We start from the raw sequence: 18,518 nt of genomic DNA, 5'->3' as shown, positions 1-18,518 counted from the left end.
CACAGCTCTCATGGCTGGCACGGTGCTTACATCTCTTCATTATTAATTCAGCTCATGGAGCTTAATTGGACAAGGCTAGAGCGAATTTGACAAACATCACAGCAGCAGAAAAAGCAATCACTCTTTCAAGATGAAAATTTGTTTGATGTCTTACTGTGTAACTCATTTACTCTCCTCGGGAGTCATGTGACCTGAATGTTAATCAGCCATTGATTGGTTTCTCTCCTTGGACAGTCACGTGGCTCGAATATTAATGGGCTGCACTCTGTAGCTGTCCTGTTAGGCAACCTTGTGATTGGCTGCTAGGTTAAGATAGGGAGATAAGTGGGTGCTTGATGAGCACTTGACAGAACTTCACAGAAAATTAAGGCCCTAAAATAGCATGAGAAAGTCTTGTCAAATCAAGCATGATTATCACTGAATGCTTAAGGAATTCATCATCTGCATGAAATTGATACACTTCAGCACCAGCAGGCCCTGCAGTCAGCAGGGACTCATCAGATTTTTATTTATATGTGTTCACCAAATCACATTAATTCTGAGAGCTAAAACATGGTAAGGATGAAGGTTATTTTCTGTTCAATCTAATTTATCTATGACAATAATCATCACTAATAATGTGTCAAATTGGATTGCAGTCATTTTATGCATGCATGCTGATTTGGAAAATAGTGTTAAACCATCCCGCGGTAATTAACAACCGGTAAAGGTATGCCGGCCCGAAGTAATCAGCATATCTAGATGGAAAATTAAGTTTTATAGAATGGATTTATAGATACATATCCTTATTTAATTCAGAATATAAATTATTCCTGGTAAAAGCCGACATCATTTTTATAACACCATTAAGGCCAATAACCATTGAGGGACTTGCATCCTTAATTTGCTCCATCCTTCATTTTTTCTCTCGTTTTCTGTGGTTAACTTTCTAATGGGTGTCACTTCCTTCTTGGCAAGTCCTCATTTTAGCAGGGTTTGGTAAGGCTAGGAGATGAATGAATATGCATCGGTTTGAGTGTTAATCGTGGATGAAGGACGCAGCATCATACCTCCTAATGCACAATGCTGTATAATTACTGGTAGGGTTGGGAGGTGGGCATGGGGAAAATACAAAGAGAGGGGTGGGGACAGACTTTGGCCTCTTGGTGTTTCTCTATTATTTCTTCTCACAAAGGGACAACAGGAAATTTTGCAGATTAACTCATAAGGGATTAATGTTTCTTGGGGAATCATTTAAGCCTAAATTGCTTTTGTGCAAATACCTTTTACGGAACAGAAGTTGTTCTTGTTTTGTTTTTTTCTTTTTTCTTTTTAAATAACCTCCAGGTTTACAGGGCATTATAGGAGTAACACAGTATTAGAGTAATGAAATCTTAAAGAAATGTTCATACCCTTTGGTGAGTGTGGCTAAAACGTTTGAGAGGAGCATTACACCTTGGAAAGAGGGAAATAAATACATATAAATTGTTGTTTCTTTCCCACCACTGCCCCCACCCCCACCTTAATCTCCTGGGCGACGAGGACCGCCCCTGCTCTCTCTCCCCCTCGCTCAGGAGGTCTCTTTATTGATTAAATGAATCTGCTCCAAAGGCTGGCTCCCAGGCTCTTTGATCTAATCCGATCTGATTTTATCCTATCGCTTCAGCAGGACATCGGGGAATTAACAATAAGCAGCTTTACCACAAGTGTTTAATAACTCAACACAATCTCCTTATGGCTCCGAGCTGCTCATGCTCCCATCCAGTCCACGGCAAACAGTGTAACAGATTGGCCATCCCCCCTGAACCTGAGGAATTTTCATGCACTGTGAAACTAATCGCTTCAAGTTCCTTCATAAATCACACGAAGCAGATTTTAGCATCCTAACAAATTGAAAAAAACCAAAAAACAAAAAAACCCAACCAGCAGAGTGGGGTAGGGGTTGGGGTGGGGGAGTGGCAGTGGGGACCCACATTCCAGCTAAAAGGAGGTGGGGGAGAGGCGGGTGCCCCAATATTGCAGTGGGGGAAGGGACAGATGTAAAATAACTTCTATCTTCTCATGCAATATGTTCCTCATCTCCTTAAATGTTAACATGAATGAAGTAAATCAGGCCGGCTCAAACCTAACAATGCTCTAAACTCACAGTGACATTATTATTACTTTTTTTCCCCACTCTGATGGAAGCGATGTGGTTTCAACAACAGGCCTCTTATTATTGTTCCTGTAGACAGCCCTTGAAGTATGCAAGAAGCACACAATTAGACAAGGATTGTGCGTCCTGCGCGGTGCAGACAGTTGAGATGTCAGGCTGAAACAGTATGTCCCCTGGACTTCAAACCAGTATACACGCAGAAAAGTGTCTCAAATGATAACCTCAATTACAAAACGCCATTCCTGAAATTCTTGAAATGCTGTTTTTTTCCCCCTGCGGCTGCCCCTATATATATATATATATATATATATATCCCTATCTGTAAATTGTAGCAGCAGAACAGATTAACATCTCACCCCTCTCCCCTGCCAAAAAAAAAGTAGTATCATATCCCTCTTTTCTAAATATCACAAGCACAGGCAGTAAAGGTGGTTCTCGCCTTTTGTAAGGCAGGAATTTTGATTCAAGGGCTCACCCTTAACGCTGGAATAGACAGAGCTTGAGAGGAACTCGGAGGCGAGATGGGCTTGCAAAAGCCGCCGAATTATTAGTGCCATGGGGGAAATATCACTCTAGCACTAATCTAAAATAAAACATCTTTCAGTTGCTCTATTTAATACCTACCGTACATCAGAATTACCTATAAAAACACGTTTCATAACAGAGAAACAGCCCTAGCTCTCCACTTCTGTCGCTGTTCTCTCCATTACCTTGGCAGTTGGGCGATTTCTCGCTACATCAGCAGAGTAACGAAGTGCCCTCTAACTGAACATCTGGGGGCAGAAGGAATTTTATGAGTCAGGTTCAGGCCAGATTACTATTACTATGGTGACATCTTTTTCCATATCCCCAGGGCCCAGGGTACTAACAAAGTCACTCAGATACAGCTGGATGCTTCATTATTGCTTTCCTAAGTAAAAACATTGATTTTTATATCCTTCTCCATCCGCGTCCACTCATCAGTATTTATCCAGATTTTCCCACCGTTATATGAGTTCAACATTCTGAGTCCACCCTCTCCCCACCCCCCATCCCCTCTGCCAAAAAAAAAGTCTCCTCTGATTTTGTGATCTACTCAATATGGAATGGAACGCTAGCATGAATAGTGTTATTATTTCCTCTTTAGAAATGACTTTTGCTCTACTTTTTTTTCCCCCAGATAAACTATGTCATAACAGAAGAATCTCTGTGAAGTTCTCCAAAGAACTCTGTGCTGCTTCCAGACCCTGGGACTATAATTATGCCTCACATAATTAAAACAGAAAGAACATCCCCTGCCAACTGTGAGCGCCCCTGTTTACATCACAAAGAGATAGCAAAATGTACTCAGGAAGGCTCTGGCCAAAGTAATTGAGAGGACTGCCTGAGCCCAGCTCTGCTTTCTAAATACTGTCCTGGGGTTAGGAACTAGGGGGGCAGGGCAGAGGGAAGGCAGGGAGGAGGACGCCTGCCAGAGGCCTGGTGACTCTTCCCGCCTGGGCATGATGTCACAGAGTTCAGTGATTTTGAGGGCTGGTGGTGACTGAAGTCTTACAGCACATTTAGTACAGGTGCTTCTATGGGGGAGCTTCAGACCTGTCACTCCACTGCCTAGTGGCCTTCAGATATTCTGAATCCCTGAACTCACACGCAAAAAGTTCAGAGCCTCAGGCCAGGGTGTAAACACATTCTTGACACTGGGTAGTACAAAGCGGATTCTTCTGCTCACAGTTCGGTCAGTTCACAAGCTCGCCTTTCTTTGGAGCTTTCTTTGTAGGTTGCAGCAGTTGGAACACGAAAAGAGAGGAAAAGACAGAGAAAGACAGAGAGGCAGAGAGAGAGAGAGAAAGAGAGAGAGAGAGAGAGAAAGAGAGAAAGAGAGAGAGAGAGAGAGAGAAAGAGAGAAAGAGAGAAAGAGAGAAAGAGAGAAAGAGAGAAAGAGAGAAAGAGAGAAAGAAAGAAAGAAAGAAAGAAAGAAAGAAAGAAAGAAAGAAAGAAAGAAAGAAAGAAAGAAAGAAAGAAAGGAAGGGCACTGAGGAAAAAGGAAACCAAAATCAAACCAAATCCACAGGTTGAAAAAAAACCCTATAAAATAGAAGTGCATTATGTTTTTGTGTTTTCAAAATGTAGCCAAACGAAACCATTACATGAAGATTTTGTTTCACAAAGTCTGCAAACTATTCCACGCTAACCCACTACACCGAGAATGTGGTGCCAACCAAAATATGTCAAGATTAGTAGTACTCAATAAATCTCAAAACCAAATGACATGCAAGCTGTATTTCATGATTAGAGCGCTTCCTTATGTCAGGGAACATACATATTAACTTGTTTAAACACAGCCATGGGCTGTCACTCTGTTTGTCAAAAGCAGAGGAAGGAGAATCTAGTACTTACCAAGCCCATCCAGATGATACCTCACACTTTCCATCTTCCTGGCAGACAGCATGGACCCTATCCAATGAATCTCTACATCTGCGAGAAGAGGAACTGAAGGAGAGACGGAGAGAGAGAGGGAGAGGGGTGAGGGAGAGGGAGAGAGACCCCTTCCCACTTGACAAAGCAGGGTTTGTGAATGCTTTGCTCAAGGCCCTGACACACGGGGACAGAGCTGGAATTAGAAGAAAAAGTGTTTACTTTTCCTACCAAGTTACCAAAATGACAAATGAGAAACACCTTGAAACTTTTTTTTAATCCTAAAAACTAACATTTGCATAAAGCTTTAAGGCCCACAAAGGGCTCAAGTATATATATTTTCTCACTGAATCCTCACCACTGTCCTAGTCATTTATATATTATCCCCATTTTACAAGAGAAAACAAAAGGACTGGAGAGAAGACGTGGGTGCCCCAGCAGCTCCTACGGAACCAAGGAGACGCCTCTGTTTCAGGCCTCTGCGCCACACGGGAACTACAGGAAACACAGCATCTCTTTCTGCACCGACATGTGTGAGTTTGAGCAGGATTCTAAAAATGTAGAGGAGTAATTATCTCATTCTCTGACTGTCAACGCAAGTTGCTGCTGGGCGCTCCTACCTGGCAGGAGGATGAAAGGGAGGCTGTTCTCTCATTTACAAAATACAGGAGTAAGATGTGTGGTTATGTCAGGAACACTTGAGGGGCCTTTGGGGTGAAAAGGAGAAAGTAGAGCCTGCTTCATCCATTATTTGGGGGCTGCTTCACTCGCATGAGCCTGGCAGTCCTTGACGGATGCTGATACGGCAGAAGGGCTGCTCCCATGGCAGACTCTTGGCTACAGTGCCTCCATCTTCCCCACCCCGTCCCCCAACACCCGCACTTCCTTGTTCTTGGGACCTTCCTGATGCTGGGGAATCCCTGCCACCCTGTATCTGCCCTGCAAGCCTTGGACGGTGGCCGGAGAGAACTGGAATTCGAGCCAGTGTCTCCTCCGACATGTCCCAGTGTGGCTCCTTCCAGTATGTCTGCCCTTCACACTGCCGCTGGAGGGGGCTGAGGGAGCCGAAATGTGGTGGTAAGGTCCGTTTGCACCTACTGGCATCCTCCTCAGCCTGATGAGAAGCCAAGCCTTTCAAGATGTGGGCACCGCTTCATTTCCACTCTGGCTTCAGTTCCTGACATTCATCCATGGACACCTGACCCCGCCCATGCTTAGCAGATGACTTCTGTGACGGGATGAATTGTGCCCCCCTGAAAATTCATATGTGGGTGCCCTAACCCCCAGTGCTTGAGAATGTGACTATGTTTGGAGATAGGGCCTGGAAAGAGGTAATTATGCTACATGAGGTCATAGGAGCGGGTCTTAATCCAACATGACTCGTGTCCTCATGAAAAAAAGAGATCAGGATAGAGAGACAAGACCATGTGAGGACAGAAAAAGAAGGCGGCTGTCAAGCCAAGGAGAGACACCTCAGAGGAAAACGAACCTGCCAACCCCGGGACATCTAGCCTCCAAGGGCCGTAAGAACGCTCATTTCTGTTCTGTAAGCCTCCTCACATGCGCTATGCGGTTACAGCAGTCCTGGCTAACTAGGATAGCCTCTCATTCCCAAGCCGCGGTCTTTCTCACAGCCCCGCACGCCGGCCCCTCCGCCTGCCCGCTGGCCTCGTGGACACCTCTTCATCTCCAATGTTCCAGTCAGATGCCAGGTCTTCTCTTCCAGGCGGCCCTCCCAGCCAAGCATGGGTGCCCAGCAGCTCATCTGTGATTACAAGGAGGCTGTGACACACCTCTACTATGTGGCCCATCCCCTGAGCTTATCTGATGGCCCATCTTGTGGTAAACAGCGAGTCTCCTGGAAAAGGGACGCCCTCTTACTCATTTCCCGGCCCAGCACAATGCCCATCAGAGAGAAGACATTCAATTAATGTTTGACAAAAGGACAAAGAGGGGAGTGGAAGGAAACAGCAACAGCAGTAGCCACAATAACTAAACGTTACTGTATGTCCGCATGTGCCAGATGCTATTCTAAACCCTACACTGGTATCAACCAGCTTTATCCTCCCAATAACCGTACAAAGTTAAAAATGTTGTTATCCTCATTTTACGGGTGAGGACCAAGGCATACCAAAATAAGTAAGTGGCCCAAGGTCAGCAGAGCCAGAGATTTAAAACCACATATCTGTCTGGAATCTACATTCTTAAGAAAATGTCTTTCAAGGAGAAAGAGGAGGAGAAAAGGAAGATCAGAAAGGAACAAAAGTTGGGGAGAAATCACCAACTCGGGCAAGACGCTTAAATTTTTGAAACTCAGTTTCCTCATCTGCTTATTCAGGAAAGGCTCGCGTGGGATGATATGTGAGAATACGCTCTAACTGCACGGCGCTGTAGGGCCACAAGGCCTCTGTTTCCAGGAGCCAGAAATCAACCAGGTAACCCCACAGGCCTTTGACTTGGGGACTGGATTTTCAAGTTGAGATGCTTTGCATGGTCTGCCCGAGCAGATCAATTCAAGGCAGAGGAGAATGGGGTTGTCAAAGATGAGTGCTGGAAAGGAATGCTTCCTTGCCTCCCACCAGGGTCAGAAGTCACACTGCCTTTTTCCAGAACTCTAGTTCTGCCCCCTGGGGTTGTACATTCCAACTGACCTGGCCGGGAGGGTCTCTGAGGATACACTACAGGGGTGTTGCCTCTGATTCAGAAAGCCTACATTACATCCTTGAGAGTCCTGCTGATCAAGGTTTCATTCAAAGTTCAGTTTACTAACCCAGTTTACTGGACTTAGTATTCAGAGCTGGGGTCCTGAGGTTCCCTGTGGGGTGGAAGTTCTGTTTTCAAACTGGACTTTTCCAGGTTTGATTTGTTTGTTTTTTAAATACTGTCTTCAATGGAATGCCTTCATATCTCTGTTTCCCTTGTTTCATGCACTGAGCACGGAACAATGACTAAGGGAACCTGGTAAAGAGACAGGTTTAGCTGTTCTATACCTGCAAAGACTCCTCTTCTTGGAAGGTTTTTAGATGACCTATTTACCTAGGCTGGGAGCAGAATGGTTAAAGCACTTGGAGGAAATCAAACTAAATAGAGGGCTATGTGTAACAAAATCCCCTCCAGAAGACTCTGTCTCCTCCAGCCACTGTAACCAACCCCGTAGCATCAGGTGAAGGTTCTTGATTATCTCCCAGTGGCATTATGTCTCAATACACAGCTGATAATAAAACTGATGGATTATCAAACAAGATTACCGCCTTAGCAAATAAAATCATGTTTTGTGTTAAGAGAGAAAATGCTTACTATCCCTGTCTGCCCGGCTAAATATTTACATATCACAGGCTTTCTAGGGTCCCTGTTCTTTCAAATCCGACTCTTTAAAAACAACACAAAGGTTAAGTTAACAAAAAGGGAACACACTGTGCTTTCGACACCAAGCTAAATGCACCCCTGGGAGAAAACAGGTGCTGCCTGGAAGGTAGAAGTAAATCGAAGGCCTCAGGTGCTGGTGGGATCAATGGGTACATGTGACAAAAAACAGAGCTCCCTGTGTTAGGAGGGATTCAAATGCTTACTTTAAAGGGAACATAAATGAAAGAGAATAGAAATCCAAAGTGTGTGTGCAGCTGTGTGTGTGTGTGTGTGTGTGTGTGTGTGTGTGTAAGAGGAGGAGCACTGGGCTTGTATAAAGTCTCATGCTGGCCTGCCGCCTTATACCTTCCAAAGTCCCTTTTCCTTCACTGCCGATACTCCTCTCCCTGTCTCCCCACACCCCCAATTTCTCCCTGTTTTTCCTAATCTCTCCATTTTACAGCTGACACAAAGGGAGGCCTAGGAGAAGTTACAGAAGGTCCTAGAGGGCAGGCCTCAAACACAAATCCTCTGCCTCCCAGTGCAGCCCCCTTTCTGTCGCACGTCTCTGCTCCAAAACAGAGATGCTCCCCTATGGGACAGGGATGGTGGAGGGCTGTTTTTTAAGCTCTGTGTATTCATATTGACAAATCTGAAGTTAAATTACTATATGCTTTACAACTTGTGGACAGAAATGGATGAGTGCCTATCTTTTAAGAGAGGAAGAGAGAAATAGACAAATTGGTTTGGGAATTGTATACTGGTCAGTTTAAATTTTTTATCATCCCAGGGAAGAGGACAAAGAATTGATAACCATCATGGCTAGTTGTGGAGCAAGTTATTTCAGACGATTTGACTTCCTCCTTTGAATGACAGATCTTGCAAACATGGAAGGGTAAAGAGATGCAATTTTCTGCATGGGAAATTCAGAGAAGCTCTTAGGTCCAGTAACATTTTCCTCTGCCACACACAAAACAGCAAGGGGCTGACCTTCATGGCAAAGGAATTTCTGTTCAGTAGACCAGGGAGGTCTCCAAAAGCACCAGGGCAGGATGCTCTGCGCTTCTGCCTCCACTTTGTCATGGGGCACGTGGTCTTCTAGCAAACCAGAGTGATCCTGGAGGGAGAACATGCCGCCCCTCAGGAGCTGCCCCAGAAGCCAGTGTTCTATGTGCACACCAGCCACCAGTGCAGATTATCAGGTGGAAAAATAATGAGCATAACATGTAATAAAAATATGTCTCTCTTGTAATGGTATGTCATCTACAAACTGCATCAAATATAAACCAGTGAAATCATGACTTTTCCATTTTTAAAATTAGAAGTTTGAAAACATAGAAGTTTTTAAAATGAAAGGGATACAGTAAACAATACATTTCAAATTATCTGCAAGTTTATGTAAGTACCAGCAATGAAAGTTCACCTTCCATCCCCCACAATCTCCCTTCCCTCATCTCCAGGATTCTCTCTAGCGCTTAGTCTCTTTCCATTCTTTTTTATGAGATATATATATATCTTTTCAGTTATATATAAGTACATAAATATTTAAGTATTATATAAACATATAAATATATACAATTATAATGTATAATTATATATACTAAAATATATACATGGTTTTACCACTTTATGATTTTTTTTTAATGTTATGTGTGAAAAAATCAGGTTGGTAGACAGAACTCTCCATTCATCATTCTTTTAAACTGCCACTTAGCATTCAAGAATACAAATGGCCCATAAATTTCAGTTTGGGGCTATGATAATCAACAATGCCATAAACATTCATGTGTCTACTATTTGGTGCACATGGTGGAAACACTGCGTTGAACGAAATGGCTGGTTTTAATTTCAGTAGGTCCTGCCAAAATATCTATTGATGTATACTTCCACTTATTAAATAGCCCACACTTTGCTCTCTAATCTGAAATGTGACCTCTCCCCGTACACTAAATACCTGCATGGGCTTTGGACTCTCTAACGTCTGTCACAATTTATCTGTCAATCTCTTCTCCAGTCATTTCAACCCCATTTCAACGGCTGCAGGTCATGTTTTGATATCTGGTGGAACAAGTCCTCCTTCATTGTTCTTTTTTCAAAGTCTTCATAGCTAACATTGGACACTTTCTCTTTCTTTTAAAACTTTTGCTACACATCAAAGAGATAAATATTAATTTAAACATATGTGAGATATATTAATAACAACAAAATAAAGACAAATGCAAAACATCCTCAAAAAAGTTTTAATCAGTATATCTAAGTAAATTAAAAAATCCTGCTGGAATTATGATTGGGACTACATTGAATTATAGATTACCTGGAGAGAACTGATGTTTTTTAAATATTAAGTGTTCCCAGATTTTAAAAATACAGTATTTCTCTTACATTTAGAGAGTTTCTAAGTCCATCAGTTAAATCTTATATTTTTCTTCACACAGTTGTGCACATTTCATAATGGTTTTTGTTGCTTTTGTGTATGAAGGGTTTTTATGTTGCTTCTGATTACTTAACTGGAGACCCAGATAAGCTTTGATTTTTATAAATTGATATTGTAATCGTTGCTAAACACTCTTAAGTGTTCTAATGCGTTTCAGTTGATTTTTTTGGACTTTGTAAACAGATTATACAATACAGTGATATATTTTGTCTTTTCCTTTCCAAAATCCTACTCATTTCTTCATATGCTATTTCTTATTCTTACCTAAAAGCTTCAGCTAGAACCTCCATTACAATTTTGAGTAGAAGCAGTGATGACAAGCCTTCCTGTTTTGTTCCTCCTTTTAATTCTATGCTCTATTTTATCATAAATATTTGTATTTGCTTTAGATTTCTGGTAGATACCCTCTAGTAAGTTAAGGAAGTTTCTTTCTCTGACTAGCCTAGAAGTCATTTTGTTTTAATTATTTTAAATCACAAATTGCTGTTGACATATATGTTTTTTAGCACTACTGGGATGAACCAATGGTTTTTCCTCTCATTTTTTATTCCCAAGTAAATATTTATTCCTCATGTGTTTACAAGTAGTGAAGAATATAATTTTTTATACTTTAAGCATCTCTTCATACTTTTTCAAAATCAAAAGTTAGCACTAATACAGTGTACTTAAAGTTATGTAAAGAAACTTGGACAAACCTTTAACATCCCTTTACAACTCAGCCTTTTTTTTTCTTAAATTGAAGTATTGTCAGTTACAATGTGTCAATTTCTGGTGTACGGCACAAGGTCCCAGTCATGCGTATACATGTATATATTCGTTTTCATATTGTTTTTCATTAAAGGTTGTTATAAGATAATGAATATAGTTTCCTATGCTATACAGAAGAAAAAAATTTTAATCTATTTTTAAATATAGTGGCTAACATTTGCAAATCTCAAACTCCCAAATTTATCCCTTCCCACTCCCTTTCCCCTAGTAACCATAATTGCTTACTACGTCTTCGAGTCTGTTTCTGTTTTGTAGATGAGTTCATTAGTGTCCTCTTCTTTAGATTTCACATATGAGTAATATCATATGGTATTTTTCTTTCTCTTTCTGTCTTACTTTACTTAGAATGACATTCTCCAGGTACATCCATGTTGCTGCAAATGGCATTATTTTATCCTTTTTTATGGCTGAGTAGTATTTTTAACTTTAACTTTTTAATGTAGTAAAATAGATCAATAGATTTCCTAGTGTTCAACCATTATTTCATTCCTGGGATTAATACTACTTGGCAATGAATTCAATTTGATAATATTTTACTTAGAGTTCTATATGTATGTTCACAAGGCAGATTGGCTGAAAGTGGTCATTTTGTGTATGTGCACAGTCATCGTCAGTTTTGGTACCTCAACTATACAGAATTGATAGTTGAGTTGGGTTGAACTCCTTCTATTTATTTATAGTAGGGACTAACTAGTTCTTAAGTATTTGAAGATTTAAAGCCCATAACATAGTCAAAGTTTTTATCTTTTGGGGGTAGATTTTTTAAAGTTACCTCATCAATTTCTTCTATGATTATTGCTCTTTTTAGGTTTTCTACCACCTCTTGAAATAATATTAGTAATTTATACTTTCCTATAAAAGTCCTCTCTTTTCAAATAGATTCTGAATTTATTTCAAAGTCAAATACATTATACTTTTATATTTTTTTCTCTTTCCTCTGAATCTGTAATTAAGGCTTCTTTGCCTGTTTCTAAACTGTATTTGCACCTTTCCTCTTTTCTTCTTGATCAGACTTATCAAAGGTTTTATCTACTTTACATATCACTTCAAAGAAGTGGCTTTCAGTTTTATAGACAAAGTTTATTTTTCCTATTTCTATGTCATTAATTCCTATTTCTATGTCATTAATTTAATGTATTATCTCTATTTTTGTACATTCTTATTTATTTTACTGCTGCTTTTCTCAATTGCTGAGTTTTTAATCCCTTCTTATTTTCTAATAAATGAATTAAAGCTATAAAATTTCCTTAGCCATAGCCAACAAGTGTTGATTGCCACAGCTTTTATTTTTGTTTATGTGTAAATGGTTAATAGTTTCTGTCTTTGTTCCCTGTTTAAGAGTTATTTAGAAGAGTGCATCCTTTTTTTTTTTTAAACGGGTAGATTAGGGCTAGAGTAGTCTCCTTTTATTATTATAATTTTACTGCATTTTATTCAGAGAATATGAACTATGATTTCTGCTCTTTGGAATTTATGGAGGTTTTCTAGTAGATTAACACATGGTCAAATTTGTGTATGTTTCATGGATGTTCAAAAGTCATGAAATTTTCTATTTGATGAAGTTTATAAATATTTAAAATATGCAAATTATATATTTTACAGTAGGATTATTAAATGTGTTTTAAAATTGTCTTCTGGATTTATTCATTTTTTAGAAAGTTGTATTAAATTCTCCCACTATGACTGTGAGTTATCCATTTCTCTTTTTATTTTCATTATTCTTTCTTTTCCTTTCCTTTCCTTTATATTTTATAACTTTGTCCTGCACACAACTTCATGATTATTGCATATTCTTGGAAAACTTTTTGTATTATTTTTCTTTGGGGGTGTCACATGTCTTTACAGCACAAAGTTGATTTTTTTCCTTTACGTTGTCTAAAGTCTGTGTTGCAAAGGAAAATTTAAGCCATTAAGTCAAATTAAGTAACATTTATAAGTGACCAATTATATGTTTGCCTTATTTCTGACCACCTATTTTTAGTTTTCTATTTATCATTCTTTTGTATTCAGTCTCTTTTCTGTTCCCTGCCTTTTGTGGAATTAATCTAGTTGTTCTATTTTTTCCTTCTTTTTAAAATGTTTTTAAAAAGTACATATTCTCCTATTATTCTTATGGACTGCCTTGAAATTTTAACATTCATGTTTAACTGTATATATCTTAATGTATAGAAATACCCAGTATCTCTGATTATTCTCCTGGCAAAACTCTTAAGACACCTTCAGTTCTGGCCCCAGCTTTGTTTCCTAGTCTCTTGCCCATGTACTCCCACATCTCCTACTTACGGGTTGGGATCTCAGTCGCATATTATTACTGCAACTGTTTCTATATATGCCTCAATAGTCCTTCAGACTCAGCTATACTTTTAGTGTTTTTTGGTCTAGATCTTTTTCATTGCTGTGTTCATTTTGGTTTTCTTGTTGTTTTACAGCAGTATATTTTGAGAATTACTTTCAAAGAGGGTCTGTGGTCATGATCAACAAATCTTTATGTTGTCTTCTCACTGTACCACAACTTTTCTTGAGTATAGAATCTGAAGTGCAAAATTGTTTGCTTTCAGTAATGGATAATCTTTAGTATTTTGGCATTGTGTACTAGTCACTGATTTTTTTTTTTTTTAATGAAAGAAAAAATGGGTTAAACTGGTCTGCTTGGGGGAAGAAATTAACTGAAGTTGATGCTTAATATACATAGGAACTGTCTTCTTTTCCTCTGATTTTGCGTGGCGCAAGGAAGCAAAGAAACTGAAACCAAAAATGGGATTCATTCTTATAAATGCTTATGAAGAATGAGTTCTAAGTACCATCCGTGAAAGCAAAGAGATTAACAACATACAGGAAACTCCAAGAGCTTCATATGCCATTCTGATCACTTTCCAAGAAGTCTTAAAACTACATTCACTCTAGAAGGGATCTGATTCAGGGTAAGGTAAAAACTGTTTTCTACAATAGTACTATTGATAGCTATTGATAATAGGTAATGCTACTAACAAGGGAACCAGAGCATACCAATTTATTTCTATTTCTTTAAATTTTGCTCTAAAGTACTCTTTTGTTAATATAATAATTTGCCACTAGAAATTATCATATTTTATCAGTTTAATAGAGAACATTTTTTAAGGGAGACATCTATTTATGTAGAATTTTACCACAGTCTAGGTTATCATTCACTCCAGTCAATGGAAAATTTAGTCACTGGAATCACAAAACATAATCCAAAAAATACCATTCACCACATAAGTTTCATGGGCTACTGCAAAGAAGAAAATAAAATCTCTGAATGACGAGTTTTACACACTGGTGTCTGAAAGGTGACAGAACATTTTTCCCCCTCTCTCTACTCTTCTCACCACCATCTCCTTTCCCAACCCCGATTTCCCTGTCATTGGAAAAGGAGAGAACTAACTTCACAGACTCTTATTCAAGCCAAGGAGAACAATTCATTTTTCATATTTCAAATCTTCTGCTGAACACTTGTGCCTTTTAGATCACCCACACCGTTTCTCACCAGCACAGCCTCGTGAATGACTAACCGCATCCAAAATAGAATGTACAAATCATAGCTGCGAAAAGGCCACGAGGAAGCAAAGTTTTATTAGACAAATTAATCAAGGAACGTTAATATGGGCAGTTATCTTTGGCTATAAAAGGGAGTAGGTGGGAGGGGCAGGAAAGTTAAAGGGACTCTGTAGCCATTTTCTGTGTATGTGTGTACTGTGTAAAACTTTTACAATGAGAAAATGATCATACATAATTGCATAATATTAAAAAAAATACGGCAAATATGGCAAACAAACAAAACAAGATGCTACCAAAGGGCCCTTAGAGATGACCGAGTCCCAGATCCCTCAGCTGGGATGAAGCTGAGATTAGAGAATATAATTGATACATTCAGGTAGGTCACAGAGTAATCCAGTTTTTAACTCCTAACCCCCATTTAAAGGAGGGCGGTGGGGAACAGTGCAGAGCTGCTCTGACATCAAGCAGCCTCCCTGGAGAAAATAAGAGGTGCCAGGGCTTGAGACATGAGTTAATCCAGAAACCGTATAGGAAAGCTTTTGTTCATATACTGGAGGAAGTAAAGAAATATGCCCAAACCAGGGAATATGGATTGGGGAAAAGTAAGGATTCAAGATTTGGAATCTAGACTATGGAAATTCATCAAGACACTAGCAAATTGGACCAACTGGTTGTCTCCAATAACGCTAGAGACCAAGACTTTGCTTGAGTTTATTTAGTGGATCAGTTTGTTTCAAACAGCCAGAGGGGTAGGGTAGTAGTGGATAGCAGACTGCTGGCTAGAACATAAGAGCTGCATGCTGAATTCTAGTTTAAGGATCTTTGCACTACTCCATCATATGTCAAACGCCAGCAGTAAGACTTACTTATGTCGAGCTCCGAGTGATGCAAAAGCAGATATAAAAAGTGACAGACTACTGGGTAAAAAGAGCTAAGATTCTTCAACAGGAGCTAAAAGCAGTCACTAAAGGCTATATTTTCTTCTATTCCTATAACAGCAATATTGTTTTCATCTGACTGGGACTGAGTCACAAACAATCTTTCAGTCCACTATTTGGCAGAATCCAAAAAGAGTGAGTTTCAGGGGGAACCAAAAGAAATGAAAAAAATTGTAAGGACTTGGGCACGAATGGTTCTGGTAACTGTAATGACTCCTCTTCATGTACCCATACTCTCCTTAGATAAGAAAACAGTAACATAATGTCATCATATTATAAATACCCAAGTGAACTGAAGTTTAAGTTAAGTTTCACATTTACTGAAAGTCTAAACAAACTTCTTGGTAATTAATCTCCAAAATGTATATATCTGCTTCAGATATGTGCACATAAATTATAATAAAGAATGTTGGTATGCAATTTGATTTAAAGTTCTTTTTAGCAAAGTACATAATGATGCATGCTGAGGAGATAGATGCAGGTATATTTAATTGGATATAATTAAAATAATGATGTGTGTTTAAAATAATGATATATTAAAAAAAAATTTAAATGTAAGTGGCTGAAGAACCTGTAATAAAAAGTCAAAGCAGTAACTACTTTTTGATTACCTGATTATCCAGAAAGCTAATACCTTTCATTTAACAAGTAACACAGTAATGCTGTAATAATGTCACCCTGGAGGGATTCAGGGAGCCCTGCCGACAACGTGGGCTTCAGCCACCCCCTCGTCAGAGTGTGTTTTCCAGGTCTCTTCTCATGCCAACTTCCTTTATCAAAAAGAATTTTCTCCAAGATTATACAGACACAATTGATCATTGGTGAAGCTGGGCAAAATGAGTACACTTTCCTCTTTACTTCAGTGTATATTTGAAATATTCTTTTATTAATGGAAAAAAGTCTCTACATTTGAGTAGAGGTTCTATAATGTTGATAACTTTGCATCTTCTCTATGCAAAGGGCATGACTTACTGGTGTGTCTATGCATGTACTTGTTCTACTGCATGAAATTCCCTTCCAATTTCTACTGGAAAGTCCTTTCAAATAAGTGGACAAATGGCAGATACATATATATTTCTAACTCTCAGCCCTGGTTAAATAAAACCCTCTGTGAAGACTGCTTTTTATCTCGTGTGTCTCCCACCATCTTCTGTTGCTCTTCAGTCCCTTCCTCGTTCACCGTTCTTCTTGCTTCGAGTTGAATCAGTGAGTCACATCAGCCTCATCCAGGCACCAGGGCTTCTCAGCTGAGCAGCTGATAAGCTACCCTACTGCCCAGGCATCTCATTACTTTCTGTCCTCTACTGCCCTGCTGGGACTTCCAACCAAGCTCAGTTCAACACCCTGCAGGGTTATATGGGTAATCAGTGTCCTTGAACCCCTTGCTCTATAATTCATGATCTTGGGAGAGCCAAATGGCTTGGTTAATTTTTTTTTTCATTCGTGCTTATACAACTAAGCTTCTGTACTCAGAAGGGGAAACCAGCCTTGTGGTGCGTATACAACATTTTCTAAGGATGAAAACTGTATTATACGTGCTCTTTCCATTTCTTCCTTTACTTGTTATGCTTAACAATTGATAAATTATGATCATAGTTTCACTGGTCTGAAATAGATATTCTGGACTTTTGAAAGATCAGTCTCCAAGATATGTCAATTCCCCTAGCAGTTAATAGTTATACAGCTTCACAACTTCATCTTAAAAGTGACTGTGAAGCAGGAGGATCCTCTTTGCAGAAACACAGGTAGGACATCCAGAAAACAACATACATTGGAAATAAAGGTCAATAAACTTTTCGGCATCATTTTGACTTTACAGCAATTCAATTTCAACTTATACAGACTATGATACCAAGCTTTTGATTATTTAATGATGATGATCTAGTTTATAAATTGCATCCAACTTCTCCTATTCCTGTTTTTGTTCTGCTCATCTTTTCATTATTTTGTTACTCAATATCAATATCAACTTTAGGAAATAAAAGGCAAAAAAAAAAAAATTAAAGGAAGAAAAAAGCACAAGCTTACCTATTGTACCCATTTTAGCACCTCTCCAATAAGACTCTTTGGAAATCTGGAACGGCTGACCAAATTAAGTCTCTAGAGTTTGAAGACCCATGCAATTACTCTTCTCCCAATGCTGAAGGCAATGAAGGAGTTGATTTCATATCCCAACTTTAACAAGATAACCACGAAATCCAGTTCTCAAATACTGTGACTGAATTTTTATAAGATTTTCCAGCTAACAGGGTTTATATAAACAAGTACACTGTGAGTATCCAGGATCTAGCTGGATGTCTAAAAAATCATTATCTGTATCCCACAAGAGTGTTTGCATTTGAATTCTTACTTGTTATAATATGTCTCCAAGGACAGTTGAAAATTTAATTAACTAAAAATAATTTTTAAACTTTACAAATTAAATTTTTAAAAAGACTGTTAAGTCTTCTCTCAGTTTTAACATTGCCAACTTAGTTTTCTTAATGTCTCTCCCTGTTCCCTCATTTCCCTCTCGCTCACCCACTATCACTGACCCAGATCTCCACCACCAGATTTGTACGTGGCAAAGAACAGGGAAACACATGGAGAACAACGAAGGGTGAGGAGAGATAAACAGAGCCAACAGAAACTTTTACTGGGGCCAGGGTTTAGAGATTAAGCCACAGGCTAAACACAAAGCAGCCAAATTACTTATTCTGCAGTTAGTGGAATTTTCTTCTTTAATGTCAAGAGGCTGGAGCCAAACTTTAGAAAGTCACAGTTTTCCCAAGACTTAAGAGAAAGATAGCCTTGATCACGCACATTTTCTTGGAATGCTTGTAGGTTAGAACTGATGATCTTCCCCTGGATGGACTTCCAGGCCAAAATGCAATCAGGTTTAGGAGCTCCTGGCTCCAGTTACAACTGCAAATTAGGTAAATATAGATTTCCAAATGACATCTTCAACCTGCCAGTACATTTTCTGCTACCCACCTCCCCAACTGCCCTA

At 39.3% G+C, this 18,518-nt stretch overlaps 1 protein-coding gene across 1 annotated transcript in view; it reads right to left on the bottom strand.

Moving 5' to 3' along the window:
- Positions 1 to 18,518, bottom strand: part of LOC105086721 (spermatogenesis-associated protein 31D4) — a 154,059-nt gene that overhangs the window by 67,912 nt on the left and 67,629 nt on the right. Inside the window, exon 6 of the mRNA XM_064490291.1 lies at positions 4,511 to 4,603. The gene's annotated coding sequence lies outside the window, so the exon portion shown is untranslated. The remainder of the gene's footprint in view (positions 1 to 4,510; positions 4,604 to 18,518) is intronic.

Source organism: Camelus dromedarius, chromosome 10 (assembly GCF_036321535.1).
Source record: "Camelus dromedarius isolate mCamDro1 chromosome 10, mCamDro1.pat, whole genome shotgun sequence".
Taxonomy (NCBI): Eukaryota; Metazoa; Chordata; class Mammalia; order Artiodactyla; family Camelidae; genus Camelus; species Camelus dromedarius.
This window is presented reverse-complemented; position numbering and strand designations above follow the sequence as displayed.